The sequence below is a fragment of the Capra hircus genome, chromosome 11 (genome assembly GCF_001704415.2).
Source record: "Capra hircus breed San Clemente chromosome 11, ASM170441v1, whole genome shotgun sequence".
Taxonomy (NCBI): Eukaryota; Metazoa; Chordata; class Mammalia; order Artiodactyla; family Bovidae; genus Capra; species Capra hircus.
In genome coordinates, this window is record NC_030818.1 from 803,805 (window position 1) to 819,839 (window position 16,035).

The window sequence follows — 16,035 nt, forward strand, 5'->3', positions numbered from 1 at the left end:
TAGGCACGCCACACGACCACCTGGGTCTTTCATGAGGCCAGGTGCTCACTCTTTGGGCCTCTTATAAGTAGTGCCCCGGCGTATCAGGCCAGCGCCTTTCAGTTCAGTTCAGTCGCTCAGCCGTGTCCGACTCTTCGCGACCCCATGAATCGCAGCACGCCAGGCCTCCCTGTCCATCACCATCTCCCGAAGTTCACTCAGACTCACGTCCATCGAGTCAGTGATACCATCCAGCCATCTCATCCTGGGTCGTCCCCTTCTCCTCCTGCCCCCAATCCCTCCAAGCATCAGAGTCTTTTCCAGTGAGTCAACTCTTCGCATGAGGTGGCCAAAGTACTGGAGTTTCAGCTTTAGCATCATTTCTCCAAAGAACACCCAGGGCTGATCTCCTTCAGAATGGACTGGTTGGATCTCCTTGCAGTCCAAGGGACTCTCAAGAGTCTTCTCCAACACCACAGTTCAGAAGCATCAATTCTTTGGTGCTCAGCCTTCTTCACAGTCCAACTCTCACATCCATACACGACCACAGGAAAAACCATAGCCTTGACTAGATGGACCTTAGTCGGCAAAGTAATGTCTCTGCTTTTGAATATGCTGTCTAGGTTGGTCATAACTTTTCTTCCAAGGAGTAAGCGTCTTTTAATTTCATGGCTGCAGTCACCATCTGCACTTGACATTTAATAGTCACAAGCAGCTCCCTTGGGAAGTATTAAACTCACCATTTAAGGATGGGGAAACTGAGGCACCCAGAGGGTATGAAATGCGCAGGCCCGTGGAGGATGATGAGTCTGGACCTGGGGTTTGAACCCGAGGAGCTGGACTCCAGACACTGCTTCCCACCTAACCCCTGGCATCTAAAACCTGCCACACGGGAGGTTCCTAATAGGAGTGGGGGTTCAGCCATGCCGTGCAATGCACGTGATGTTGTGAGTGTGGTGGGAAAGAAGGATGTGGGGTGACCTCAACCCCTGCTTCTGCTTCCTGCTGGGCGGGGGAGGAGCTCTGAGTGTGGGGGAGCCTTAGGGCATGTCGCAGGGCTCCTGTGTGTCCAGTACCAGATGCCCTGGGAGTTGGCATGGTTATGGCCACTCCACTGCATTCTTTTGGACCCTCCAGCCCCTCAGGGCCTTTGAACACTCTGTGGACACTGACAGCAGGAGCCCACGGAGCAAGTGCTGAGGTCATTGGAGGAAAACCGTGAGGTGACCTGTTGGGAGGCCGCTGCCACTGGAGACCAGAGGCTGGATGGGCTGGGGGGCCTCTGAGAGCAACAGGCTGCCTGGCCATTCGCCCAGGTCCACTCCCACCTACCTTCCCCAGGCGCTGGCCGTGTGGGGTTTCTGGGGAGAGGGAAGTGGGCAAGTGAAGTGATATGGGAAAGTGGGTGGCACAGAATTGCAGCGCTAGCTCCCAGGTCCTGAGAAAAGCAGATCCTCCTCTGGCCCCTGCCTCCCAGGCCTTGGGGAACCAGATCTTTGTAAACTGAGCTGTACGCCTGCTGGGAAGTCAGGGCCAGTCCTAGTTCCTCATTCAAGGCGCACACCCTCATCCCCAAGGCAGTTAAAAGCCCCGAGTTGCCCAACTTGACAAGGGAAGGCTGGCCCGCCGTCCCGCTTACCCTTGGAACCTGAGCCCTGGCCTGCCAGGCCTGGTCTGTCTGGCCTCCAAGACCGGACAGTGACCCCTTCCCTGCATCCCAGAGCCCACGTGTCGAGGAGGAAGCTGCCATTCTGACAGCCCAGAAACATCTGTTCCCCATTCATCATTGTCCAGCTCTGATGTCTTTGGGGACTATTTTGAAGGACAGTTTTTACTGTTGTAACCAAAAAAGCAAAAGGAAACAAACAATTGCAGTCCTCCTTTATTTCAGAAGTTTTGTTTTTTCTGTGTTAGTAGAAAACCATTCCCGTAAACAGGAGCTTGGACCAAATTACCCTCCCCCACAGTGTGGCTAGAGCATCTCCCTCCCCCTGCTTCACACCTCATTGTGCTGAGAAATTTTGAGATATAAATACGTTTGGGCTGAGGCTGGGATGAAATGAGCAGCAGAAAACGTTTCGTTCCCACCTGCACGTGTGTGTGCATCTTTCAGAGGATATTGATGAAAGCCAGCATGCCTGATGCTTGGTGATCAAAATGCCTTGAGTAACAGCAGCTGCTCTGAGGGCCCTCCGCGTCCTCTGCCTTCTGAGTCTGCAGCGACCCCTACTCTGATCTGGATGTTTCCAGTATGCACTTGTTCATACAATGGATGTGCCGGTTCAGACTCATGGAGACCGTGGAGACACCCAGATCAGCCCGGAGAGCTCTTGGACTGTTTCCATTTGGTGCCCTGGCAGGTGCATTAGTGAATACGGAACAGTCATAAAATGCCCCGTATGCTGAAGGCTGAGGGTTGGTGAGCAGCCCTCTTGGAGCTGATGAAGGACCACTGCTTTTCCCAGGGCTCTGCTGAGCCCCAGGGCACCCTGGGACTCTTAGGGACTTGTCCTGAGGTGGGACTCCAGGAGGATGCTACCCAGTAGAAGGCAAGATCTGGATTCCTAGGATGTGACAAGTGAGCCCCTGGGTCCCTCTCTATCTTCCTGCTTGTTGTGTAAGATGTTTTCATTTCCTCTGGCTGGTGTAAACACCCTGGGTGACTTAAAACAACACAAATCTATTCTCGGACAGTGTTGGAGGCCAGGCACCCCAAATCCATCTCACTGGGCTCAAGGCAAACCCTCATTCTCTTTTGGAGGCTCTAGAGATACAGGGCTTCCCAGATGGCTCAGTTGGTGAAGAACCTGCCTGTCAGTGCAGGAGCTGCAAGAGACACGACTTCAATCTCTGGGTCAGGAAGACCCCCTGGAGAAGGAAATGGCAACTTGCTCCAGTATTCATGCCTGCAAAATCCCATGGACAGAGCAGCCTGAAGGGCTACAGTCCATAGGGTCACAAAGAGTCAGACACAACTGAGTGTGTGCACACACACACACAGAGATTCCTCTTCCTTGACTGTTCTAGAGGCTGCCTGTACCCCTGAGCGGTACTTGCAGAAGCCCGGTTACAGAGGCAACAAAGCCTTGTCAAGAGAGCTGCAGCGTATCAGGGCTACCTGTGTCTGCTCCACCCAGTTTCCTCTGGGGCCATGCCCCTTCCTTCCATTGTGTGGCATCTTGGGGAGGGAGTGACTTCGAAGGCCTCCTCTCTCCGTATAGCCTGGGGATTTGCTGGGGGGTGGGGGATATGCCACCAAGCTCTGTCGTTGGGATGCTGTTGTCTGAGACTTTGGGGCTTACCTTATTCAACTCAGCAGTGCCCTCCTGGACCACATTACTCCTGCCTCAGGCCTGTTTTTGCCATTCCTGTTCTCTCCTGTGCCCATTCCCAAACCCAGCGACTCAGCTTTCCCCATGATTCATGGAAACTCCAATCTCTTAGCATACAGGCCCTTTGTGATGGAGTTCACAGATGCAGATTCTGTGACTGGTGCCCCACACCTGTGAGACAAGGACCGTCTTTGTTGCTAAGTCATGTCTGATTCTTTGCCACCCCATGGACTGAAGCCCGCCAGGCTCCTCTGTCCGTGGGATTTCCCAGGCAAGAATACAGGAGTGGGTTGCCATTTCCTTCTCCAGGGAATCTTCCTGATCCAGGGATCAAACCCATGTCTCCTGCGTTGGCAAGTGGATTCTTTACCACTGAGCCACCAGGGAGGCCCACAAGGATTGTTGACTGTGTTGAATAAATGGAGGACTTGAAGATTCATTTTGGTGCCATCTTACAGATGTCTTGATGTATCTGGGAAACCTGGTCCCGGCACCAAGGCTCTGGCTGCTGGTCAGTGAAGCGCGTGCTGGGAGTGCATTGGGGGAGGGGTGGTGATGAAGGATGGCATGGGTTTGACTCATTTTTGCTCCTAGTGCCCTATTGTCCAACAATAGGCTCTTTGATTATATAAGATGACATCATTATTGCCAGAGCCGTGATGAGGTTCAGAATATACTACCCAAAAATATATGGTAGCTGGGCGTATTGAGTATTCTAAACTGAAGGGACTTGAGAAAATAGCAGCTGCCCTTTTCTACCTCCACTTGCACTTCTTCCCTGAGACACATCGTAAAATCCTTCTGTGAGAGGCACCCTCCCTTTACCTGGAAGATCATCCTTATCTCTGAAGATAAAGAGAAGAATCCTAACAAACAGGCCTTGCTCAGTCTCCCCCAGTTTATTACACTCACATCTGTTCCTTCACCTGTCATATGCTGCACACCTGGGCATCCTCCTCAAACCCAGCACAAAATACCCAGGTCTAAGTTTTGCTTTGGGTCTTCATTTCCTTCTGATGGCTTCTAGATCATGTGAAATGTGCAAACTTGATAAACGTGTATGCTTTTCTCCTGTTAAATCTTTGTCAGTTTAATTTTCAGACCCAGGCAGGGTCCCCCATGATGGTCAAAGAAAGACTTTTGCTTCTCCTTCAGCCTTGAATTTGCTCACTGGACACCCACATACCCTGCTGTGTGAAGGACACAGAAGGTACAGAAGTGAGCACAAGGGTTAGTCACAACAGGCCAGGACCTTAATGAATGCTGGCAGTGTTTTTGTTTAGTTTCATCTCTAAAGCACTTTGACATGCAATGCTTATTTGTTGAATGGATGAGTAAATGAAGGCTGTTGCAGTCCAAACCAGCCTGCTTGCCAGTGGACTGACGTGCCATTTAAAGCTGCAGGTACAGCTTCAGCAGTGAGCCCGCAAACTCAGCCGGAGATCAGCGAACATTGCTCATGTCCTTTTTGTTTTGTCTCTCTGTTTTACCACTTTAGGACTCCCGTGGACCGGAAACAAAGCAGAAACGCGAATCCCCGGCTCAGGCGTTTACTCGGAGGTAAGAGGCCCTGAAGCGGGCAGTGAATGCTGGTGCTGTACAGTTTTAAAGCATTTTGAATGGCATAGATCTAAAGACAACAACAACAACAACAAGTGAATGTTCTTTGTCATCAGAATGGTTAGCTGTGAAATTTACACGTAACTTACAGTTGTTAGTAACTCTTAAATTATGGGTCTTCTGGGAACCTAGCCTTGTGTTCTCGGGCTGGAGGTACCCAGAAGGGCTCAGACAGGGTGACTGTAGCTGAGATCCACGGAGGCATGGGATGGGGTGGATGACATCGAACAGAACTCAAAGCCAGGAGAAAAGGCCGAAGCAGGCAGGGGTTGGGGGGCATCCATACCTAGAAGCCTTTTGAACAGAGGCTCTCGGACAGGAAGCAGCTGCCCTGGGGAGAGGGCACAGCCTCCTACCGACTGCTCTTGACCTGCTAGCAGGGTGACTGAGAAACCGCCAGGAATATGGCCTCTGAAAGCTGAAGCAGGGACAGTCGCAGGGCAGCCAGGACGGCTGGTCACTCAGGTTCCAAACTGTCTCTAGAATTCTCTAGTGATGAAAGAGCCTCGGTCCCCTGGGGCCACCGGGATGTCTCTGCCACCCGCTGGTTATGCTCAGGGTGGGTGGTGAGAATAGGGACGGGGACGACCCTACCATCCCCTCCTGGAGCAGAAGCCAGAGCTTTTCCAAGCTTTTGGACTCTGTGGATGGTGAATGCTTCAAAACCTTTAGGATCCCACGGGACTGAGAAGAGTTTCATTTATTAATGACAATTAATTTTAATATTCAAAAAAATTCAGACAAGTTTCTCAGAGTTGGTACTGAGTCAGTGTAGAAAATATCCTTTCTTGCGGAAGGACTGGGATCATGGGATTAGCAGATATAAACTGTTACACGTAGGATGGATAAACAACAAGGTCCTACAGTATATTCAACAGCCTGTGATAAACCATAATGGAAAAGAAAATGAGAAAGTATCTATGTATTTAACTGTGTCATTTGACTGTACAGGAGAGATTGATATACGTTGTAAATCAACTATGTGAAGTGAAGTGAAGTCACTCAGTCGTGTCCGACTCTTTGTGACCCCGTGGACTACATGTAGCCTACCAGGCTCCTCTGTCCATGGGGTTTTCCAGGCAATAGTACTGGAGTGGATTGCCATTTCCTTCTCCAGGGGATCTTCCCGACCCAGGGATTGAACCCAGGTCTCCCGCATTGTAGACAGACGCTTAACCGTCTGAGCCACCAAGTTAAATATATATATAGTTTATATATTAAACATGCATTTATAAATAATTCCTATATTAAATACATATTTATAAATAATATAGAATTCACATATTAATATATAATAAATATAATTATACATTAAATATATAATACATATAATTTATTGTATAAATTTATGCTATATATATAATGACATTGACATTCTATATATATTGAAGCAACTTAGCATGGACACACATACATAAATTTATATATTAAATATATATAAACCTAAATATGAGGTTTCCCTGATAGCTCAGTTGGTAAAGAATCTACCTGCAATGCAGGAGACCTGGATTCAATTCCTGGGTTGGGAAGATCTCTGGAGAAGGGAAAGGCTCCCCACTCCAATATTCTGGCCTGGAGAATTCCAGGGACTGTACAGTCCATGGAGTCAGAAAGAGTTGAACACGACTGAGCGACTTTCACTTTCAAAGTTAAATATAAAATATATGTATATGTGTGTGTGTGTGTGTGTGTGTGTGTGTGCTGTGCTTAGTTGCTCAGTTGTGTCTGACTCTCTACGACCCCATGAACTGTGGCCCCCTAGGCTCCTCTGTCCATGGGGATTCTCCAGGCAAGAATACTGGAGTGGGTTGCCTTGCCTTCCTCCAAGGGATCTTCCCAACCCAGGGATTGAACCCAGGTCTTCTGAATTGTAGGCAGATTCTTTACTGTCTGAGCCAGTAGGAAAGCCATATGCATAAGAAAATATCCTTTCTCTGGAGGTAAAACTGCACAGGGGTTCTATTTGAATTTCAAACGGAGAACAGCTTGCTCTGAGTCAGTACAGCTCGATGAAGCTTAGTGTGGTACATCTTATCACCAGGACTACGCCGTAGTGTAAAGGGCCCCTGGAATCTAGATTTGGAGTCCTTGAGGTCTCCAGACACTGTGTCCTCTTCTTTCTCCCCTAAGGCTGCTTCTCCATGGGCCACTCCTCACATTTTAATCTTCTAGAAATGCACAAATAACTCAATTCCATGTCAGAAGGGCAAAAAAAAAAAATTGACTTTCATTTTCTAAAATATCTAAGTTCATCTTGAACTCCAAGCCCTTTTCCTACTGGTAGCAACCAAATATTTCATTTTACTACCTGAAGAGTCCTCAGTTAGTACAACTAACTGTAAAACGTAGACAGTGAGATCTAAGGTTTTGATATTGCCCAAGGTTTCTTTCCCACTTTCCTTTTCCAAGACACAGTCCGGGTGCCAGAGTGGACCTGTGTGGCCTGTCACATTCAGAAATCTTTGTCTGCCCAAGACTGCAGAGGTCTTCCATGGGTCTCATAGCTTCAGGATTTTACTTTTAAGTTGTAAATGGTAAGCCTAAATGTGTGTTGCTTAATTTTTGTTTGAAGACTCTTCTAGCTACTCGTTGATAAGGTCTAGTTCCAATTGGTCAGAGATTCATGCGGTATGATATCATGGCAAAAACAATTCCTGGCTGTCCCTAAAATAAACTGCAGAAAGGCAGAAAAGTAGTCTTTTATTCTGCTCACAGATTTGCCATTTTTGGTAACTTTTCCCCATGTTGAAGACCCAGGTTTCCTCCTGGTGTCATTTCTCATCAATCTGAATAACTTCCTTTCACATTTCCTGATGAAGAAGTTGCTCAGCTTCAGCTAGCTAAAAATGTCTGTTTCCTGAATTTTTTGAAGAATGTATCTTACTGGATGTAGAACTTTGGCGCTAATCATTTCATGACCTTATCATCACATGATCTCTTGCTTCTTTGCTTCTGATAAAAACTCAGATGTGACTCCTGTCATTGGTCTTTTGCATCTGTGTCATTTTCTTCTCTGGCGGGTTAAGGCTTCTTATTTTTCAGCAGTTTGACTATGACATACCTTTCTGTGGTGAGTGTGTATGTTTATCTTCTCTGGAGTTTATCAAGATTCTTGAGTTTAGAAGTTAGTGTTTTCCATCAGGTTTAGGACATTTTCAACCATATTTTTCAAATGCTTTTCCTGCTCATTTTCCCTTTCTTCCTCTCTGAGATTCCGATTACACTTATATTAGAATGCTTGATATTGTACCAAATGTCACTGAAGCTCTTTCATTTTAAAAAATTTGTTTTGTTTTGTGTTTTTAAGACTGGCTTATTTGAGTAAAGATATCAATTAAACCAAGAGAGAATGCTTTTTGACCACACGCTTCTATTTCATAGCCACACCATACAGCATGTGGGATCTTAGTTCCCCAACCAGGGATTGAACCAATGACCCCTATCTTAGGAGTTCAGTGGCTTAAACACGGGACTGCCAGGGGAGTTCTCAATTTCTTTCTAAAAGAGCTCTTTTTGCTTTAGATTTATCATAGATCACATTGCTCGGTTCCTATGCCTTTATTTATGCACTGAATGGCACAATCTTTTTGAAGGCAGCTTACAAAAAGATGGGCTTGTTTGTATTGGCCTGTCTTCTAGTTTACTTACCCATTTTTCTTTTTGGGGTATCCACTGAATTTTTCAGTTCTGAGTCTTGTCAGTTCTGGAACTTCCATTTGATTCTTTTTAAAGAATTGTTTCCATTGCTCTGCTGAGATTCTCTCCCTGTTTTATGGCAATGTTGTTGTTTAGCCACTAAGTTATGTCTGACTCTTTGTGACTGCACTGACTGTAGCCCGCCAGGCTCCCCTATCTATGGGATTTCCCAGACAAGACTACTGAAGTGGGTTGTCATTTCCTTCTTCAGGGGATCTTCCCAACCCAGGGATTGAACCTGAGTCTCCTGCATTGACAGGTTTTGTGTTTTTTTTTTAACCACTGAGCCACCTGGGTAGCCCATCACGGCAGTGTTTTCCTTTAATTCCTCAAATATATTTAGAATAGCTACTATAAATTTCTTATCTGCTGATTCCAGCATCTAGGTTACCTTCGAGTTCTGTTTCTATTGCTTGATTTTTTTTCTTGGGTATGTGCCACATTTTTCTTGTTTCTTTGCATATCTAGAAATTTTTTATTATTTTTTTGTGAACAGTGGGTTTAGAGATTCTGTATCTTTTGTCTGTCTTTAACGATAGCAGGCAGGTAATTATGGCATATCAACTTGAAGTTATGGAAGCTTGATTTTGATTTTTTTAAAATAGAAGGATAATTGCTTTACAGTATTGTGTTGGTTGATTTTTACTCTTTAAAATGGGTCTGTTTTGGATAGTTTGCTTAATATGAGGGAAATATCTTCCATCTTGGGACATAATCTTTGATTGTCTCCCCTCCTTCTTCTCTGATATCAATAAAATGTTAAAGGTGTTTATGAAGTCTCTCCTGGAAAAGTTGGCAAGATTCAAACTCCACATTCTTGTCTCTCTCAGCATTTGAAATCTCTATTCAGTTTTTAAAATTTTTAGCTTCTTTCAGGATCTAGCTCTCTGATTTTCAGCCACTCTGACAGCTCTGAACTCTGTCCTCTGACCCTTCAAACAGTTAAGAGTGCAGCTTTCTGTCTGGCAGGCTGAGGAGTGCCCTCATCAGAAAACTGTCTAAACATAGGTCTCATCCTGTGTGGTTCCTTTTTTGAAAGGTCAAAGTCCCCTTTGGTTTCTGCCTGCTTCTGGTTGCTCTCCAATGCTGTCACAGCTTTCCTTTCTAAAGTATTTTGTTTTGAGTTGTTACTTGTTATCTTCAGGAGGTTTGGTCTGGTAGGAAGGAACCACTCCATCCACCATTATTAGAGCCAGAACTTCTTCTATACCCATTTAAGGATTTCAAAATGTATTGCAAAATTGGCCTTGACAAATATTGTACCAAATTTTATTCTTACTGGTAGTGGATGAGAATTCTTAATATCCATCCTCCCCCTTGGCATCCAGAATATCTGAAGCTAAATATCATGGAATGTTAGAATCTTTGAGACCACCAGATACAGTAATTCCAAGTTCAAGGTCTCTGGATTTCAAAAGGATTCCAGAAGATAGTGTACAGTTGAAGGACAATTTTTGTAAGTTATAAACACTGTTTCCAAATATGAAATACATAGTTAACCCATTTTGAGTGACATTACTTTTGGTTAACTTTTCCCAGGTGGCTCAGACAGCAAAGGGTCTGCCTGCAATGCAGGAGACCCAGGTTTGATCCCTGGGTCAGGAAGATCCCCTTAGAGAAGGGAATGGCTACCCAGTATTCTTGCCTGGGAAATCCCATGGACAGAGGAGCCTGGCGGGCTATAGTCCATGGGATCTCAGAGTAGGACACAACTGAGCGACTAACACTTTTGGTTAAAATGACTACCTATTTTTCATGGAAACATTAATTTCTTTTGATAACTTTCTGCAGAAGTAATCAACCAGGACTTCTGCTTGATAGTTTAGTTATGTTTTGGGCCAACTCAAACAGGCAAAATGCGTTATTACTGATAAGTGAAGTGTGGCTTTTATGAAATAGGAACCTGGAGGAGAAAGCAAATCAAAAGAATTGCTGGTGGCCCTGGACCCTTTGAGCAGTGATGGGCACTACCTGCCGATGAATTTAGACTTCATCTTTGAGTGTCTCTTTATCTGGATAACTTTGTTGTCTATGGCTTAAGTATCTTTCTTTACTTAGGCCCAAAGAGATCAAGGGCTTCCATGGTGGCTCAGCAGTAAAGAATCTGCTTGCAGTGCAAGAGACGCAGGTTCGATCCTTGGGTCAGGAAAATCCCCTGGAGAAGGGAATGGCAACCCATTCCAGGACGCTTGCCTGCGAAATCCCATGGATGGAGGAGCCTGGTGGGCTGCATTTCATGGGGTCACAAAGCGCTGGACACGACTTAGGGACTAAACAACGACAACACAAAGAGATAAAGAATTTGCCTGGAGTTCCGCAGAATTACTCCCACTGTGGGTGCAGAGATCAAAACCCAACATCAGACTTTGTTCTTATCACTGACATACATCTTAACTGTGAGGGAGTGATTGTTCCATCTACCATGGTTCAGAAAGAAAAACAGAAAGCATTGAACTGGGAGAAGAAGAGCTTGTCCTGGGAGCCTTTTCATGGTAGGATGGGCAGCCGTGTTCTTTGAAGTGCCCATGATTCCCTTGTCGCTAACTTCCAGAAGCAAGAAAATGTCTCTGGAGTCCAGGTGAACAGATTTTCGCAGACCCATTGTATCTTACTAGGTTTTCTTTTTTTCGCTGCAATGTTCATTTCTTATATTTTGACACTGGATTTGGTTTTGTGTGTGTGGATTCGCTGCAGTCTTGTTTCCTAGATTTCTAAGGGCAGACACTTCCCATCTTTCGTAATCACCGGAAATGACTGGAGTCATGTAAACACATAGCTTGTTTTTCCTTTTATCACTCCTCCAACATCCAGGCAACTGGCACATATTCCTTGGTGTGTATTTTCTGTAGCTAAACTTAGGTCTATTTCAGCACTTGCTTTTTTCCAGGAAAATTGGTGTCCCTATTGGAGGCAGCAATCATGAAGCCACAGAGACTTTGTCAAAGTCTTATGGATTTAAAAGGACTTAGATCAACTTAAAAAAAAAAAGTTTAGCTTGCTCTTTTCACAATTTTTGTTTGTTTGTGTAGCTGGGTTTTGGCCGCGCTGGGCGGGTCTTCTCTCTAGCTACGGGCGCGAGGGCTGCTCTCTGCTTGCCTGTGTTGGTTTCCCGCTGCGGCGGCTGCTCTAGTTGTGGCGCGCAGGCTCGAGGGCCTGCAGCTTCAGTAGCTATGGCTCCCAGGCTCTAAGCACAGCCCCAATAGTTGTGGCGCATAGCCTTAGCTTCCCTGTGGCATCTTCCTGCACCAGAGATCGAAAAACCGGTGTCCCTTGCATTGCAAGGCAGATTTGTAACCACTGGACCGCAAGGGAAGCTGGAGTTCAGTCCTCTTTGATGAAAGGTCCAGGACACCAGCAAAAGGAGGCCTGGGAGCCTGTGTCCTCTCCACCCTGAACCTGGTGAGCTCAGTCAAATCTTCCCTTTTCAGTCTGGGACCTGGCTCGTCTATCTAGAGAACAAGGCTGGAGGCAGACCAGGCCGGTGGCCTCTCCAGTTGTGGGATGCCAGGCCTGAGGGTGGGGCATTCACAGGTAAGATGGGAAAGGGGTCTGCTCCCCATCCAGGCCCTGCAGTCCTCTGAGCCAGGTAGACGATTCCCGTTGGGGCTTCAGATCCACTCGGACCGTCTCTTAAGGAATTATATGTGGGGTAAAAACAGGGCCAGGGCACCTCTTAGACTTCAGGCCAGTCCATTTGGGTCTGTGAATTGTGTGTTTTCCCCTCTACTTTCATCTGGGCTCTTCAAATAAAAGGATTTGAGAAACTGAATGCTTTGGACTGTCGACAGAAATAATCGATAAACAATCTATAATCAGAATCAAAAAGAGTTTTATTTGAGCCAAACTGAGGACTGTATAGCCCAGAAGAAAACCTCTCAGAGGATCTGCTTGGGAGAAGCATGGTTTTCAGCAGTTTAATATGTTGTCAGAACAAAGAACATTAAATGAGTCATGGATACAGTCCTTCAAGGTTTAAAAAAAAAAGATCAGCATGTATAAAGTGAGTCAATATGGCCTTGGCACCTGGGAGGAGAGTCATATCATCAAAGGAGGACCAACATGGGCATCACAGGAAGAGGGGTTTGATCTTTATTTTTAACATAGACATGCTTTACTTCTGACCAATGAACCTTTTTCTTTTATAATTAAAGTAGATATACAGTGTATATCTACCACAAACAGGCTATGACAGTCAGCATGAAATTCAGGTTAACTCATGTATAAGGCAGAATGACCTCCCCATACCTCAATATGTGAAAATGTCTTTTATCAGGACACATATAAAAATATGTGTGGGCCCTGAAGCCAGAATACTTGGCTTAATCCTAGCTGCAACACATACTGGCTGTGTGATCTTGGGTAATTGCTTAACTTGTCTGGTCCTCAGTTTCCTCATCTGTAAAATATGACAATAGTAGTGCCTATCTCATCATCATTAGGATCGTAATAGCTATTATGTATGACAGATTCTCCCCCCACCACCCCCCGCCACCCCTGGCATATGGGATCTTAGTTCCTTGACTGGGGACCACACCCATGCCCTCTGCAGCGGAAGTGCAAAGTCTTCGCCGCTGGACCATCCGGGGAGTGGCAGCTGTTATGCAAGAAATTCTTCAACAGGACCTGCCATGTTGAAGGAAATGGCAACCCACTCCAGTATTGTTTCTAGGAAAATCCCATGGATAGAGGAATCTGCTGGGCTACAGCCTGGGGGGTTACAAAGAGTCAGGCATGACCGAGCAACTGAGCACATACGCACATTTACAATTGATATAGAAAGTACTATATAAATGTAAGCCATCATCATTTTTACAGTTAGTATTTTGCTTCCTTTCTCTGTGTTTATTATACATTTCTAATCGCTAAAAAAGATCCCAATTTTCCATTTATTAAGACGAAAGGAAAGCCTAGCCACCCCCTGCCCCCTTGGCCCTGCCTGTGCATGCTCTCCATCCAGGCTTTTTTTGCTGGAGCCAAAGACACACAATTCTTGTCCCCATGCCCAGGTAGGGGTGTTGAGACACAGAGCAGATGTCCCTCCTAGACTGTGGTTTGGGTCCTTGTACAGTCTTTCAGCTTCTTTTCTTGGTCTTTCAACTGTCTTTTCAACTCTGTAATTTTTTTCATCCTCATTAACGAGGGTAGTCTTTTGTCATAATTATTTCTTGAAAATTAATATATACACATTGTAAAACTCCTCAAGCACAAAAAGCCCCCTAACTCTGATCCAAAGGTTGATTTTCTTCTCCTGTTACCAGTTTCCTACATATCCTTCCAGGCTGGTTCTAGGACAGCATTCCTTTGTTGTCTTCCCTGCTTACTGATCAACACCATTGGTGCAGGCCTGTAAATGCGTGTGGGTGTACAGACTAGAGTGAGACTGACCTCTGGGCTCACCTGCCCAGTTCCCCACAGCCAAGGCCGTCTGTTCGCACCTGCAGGTCATCAAGGTTATGGACCTCGGGGCAGGGCCTGTCTTAGTCCAGAGGAGTTCAAGACCCAGTTTAGTAAGCTGAATGTCATCTAGGTCATTGGCTGGTCTTGCAGCCAAGTTCTAAAATCCACCCTCTGCCTTTGGTCTGGTTCTTGAACCCCTCGAGCCTCTTCCCTTGAGCTTGGCTCTTTGACCTGAGAGCTTGCTCAGGAGCTCACCCTGTCCCCTCCAGTCCTGCCCAGAAGTCCACAGAAGAGACCAAGGCTGACCCATTGCAGCCGCAGCCCATTCCTCATGTCTGGTCCCCCTGGTCTGTCTGGGTCACTGGGCTCTCTCTGCCAGGACCCTTGCTGGAACCTACTGACACTGTCCCTGTCCTGCACTGCCTCTGATTCTGTGGTCTCCACACTCTATGGGAAGACTCCCTCTCCCTGGCTGATTCTAATCCCAAGCACCTTAGGATTCAAGACCAACCCATGTGACTGAGAGATTCACTTAACCTCTTATGACCCTCAGTTTCTTTATCTGTAAAATGGGCCTGATAATCCCTGCATAATCCACAGAGTTGGTTAAGAGCCCTGTAGATAGAAATCCCTTTGGCTTCCTTCCACCCACCTCAGTGGAGATATCGAATTTCCAGGTCCCATCAGCTTCCTCTCCAAGCTCCAAGCTTCCACTTTAACTTAAGGCTTGAAACCAATGAATCTCAGTTGACTTAGTTTTCATTCCTCCCAGATTGGTCATCAGAACAGTTCCAGAAGAAGATCATCTCTAAGGTTCTTGAAGGGTGATTAGCAATGACGTCATAATAAAAATGGTGGTCAGTATTCGCTGCGCAGTAACTGTATGCCAGGTATTCTGCCAGGAGCCATACATGAATGACCTCATGAATCCTCTGTGACCAGCTATGGAGGCAACCCCACTGCCATTGACGCATGACTGAGATGCTCGGACAGAGGCTCAGAGTCTGGAAGTGATCTGATAAGGCGGCTCCGCTAACAGGTGGGAGAGGGGCATTTAACCTGTGGGAAGACTCCAAGATCAGCCGAAGATCAGAGCTTGCTAGAGAAAGGGGACCAGCCACCATCACTTGCATGTAGCAGAGACTCAAAGGCAGGGGGATGGGAAAGCTTTATAGTGAGGGAGGGGTGAGAAGGGATCAGAGGCTGTCAGCTGACAGTGGATCTGGAGGCTGTTGGCACAGGGGATCTGGAGGCTATTGGCACAGGGGATCGGGAGGTTGTTGGCACAGGGGATCTGGAGGCTGTTGGCACAGGGGATCTGGAGGCTGTTGGCACAGTGGATCTGGAGACTGTTGGCACAGTGGATCTGGAGGCTGTTGGCACAGGGGATCTGGAGGCTGTTGGCATACTGGATCTGGAGGCAGGCTACATAGGACTGGGCATCCTATGTAATTGATTAGGGCTTATATCTGGCTTTCTCGTGTTGGTCCTAAGTTGGGTGTGGGGACAAAAATTAGACAAGCTGTCAGTGATTCATCAACTCCTGGCCATTTTGGCTGATGGTTACAGCAATGACTGTTTATCTTCCAGGATTGTCAAGCAAAACAGCAATCTGGGTTCCTGTGAGTCTGACTTAGAGCAGGCTGGTTTCGTGGGCTGTTGGCTATGGATAAGGATTTGGTTTCCTGGACAGGTTGCTATAGGTTATGGGGCAGAATTCTGCCTTTATTTAATTAAAAAGAAATTTTGTTTATGCCCACAGCATGCAGGATCTTAGTTCCCCGACCAGGGATCAAACCTGTGTCCCCTGCAGTGGAAGCAGAGCTCTAACCACGGGAAATCCCAGAGTTCTGTTTTCATATTAGGCCTGGTCATTGTCCATTTGTATATTCAGTCTCTCAAACCTGAGGAAGTCCAACTCCATATTCTTGGAATCTGGAAAACTCCATAAGGGCTAATTCAAGAGCATCTCAGAAGAGTCCTAGATTCTGAACCTACAATAGTTTAATCT

At 46.3% G+C, this 16,035-nt stretch overlaps 1 long non-coding RNA gene across 3 annotated transcripts in view; it reads left to right on the forward strand.

Moving 5' to 3' along the window:
• LOC102171344 overlaps positions 1-16,035 on the forward strand; it is a 172,615-nt gene that overhangs the window by 85,303 nt on the left and 71,277 nt on the right. For all 3 annotated transcript variants that reach the window (XR_001918761.1, XR_001296245.2, XR_310358.3), the window contains exon 2: positions 4,810-4,871. This is a non-coding gene — a long non-coding RNA (uncharacterized LOC102171344). The remainder of the gene's footprint in view (positions 1-4,809; positions 4,872-16,035) is intronic.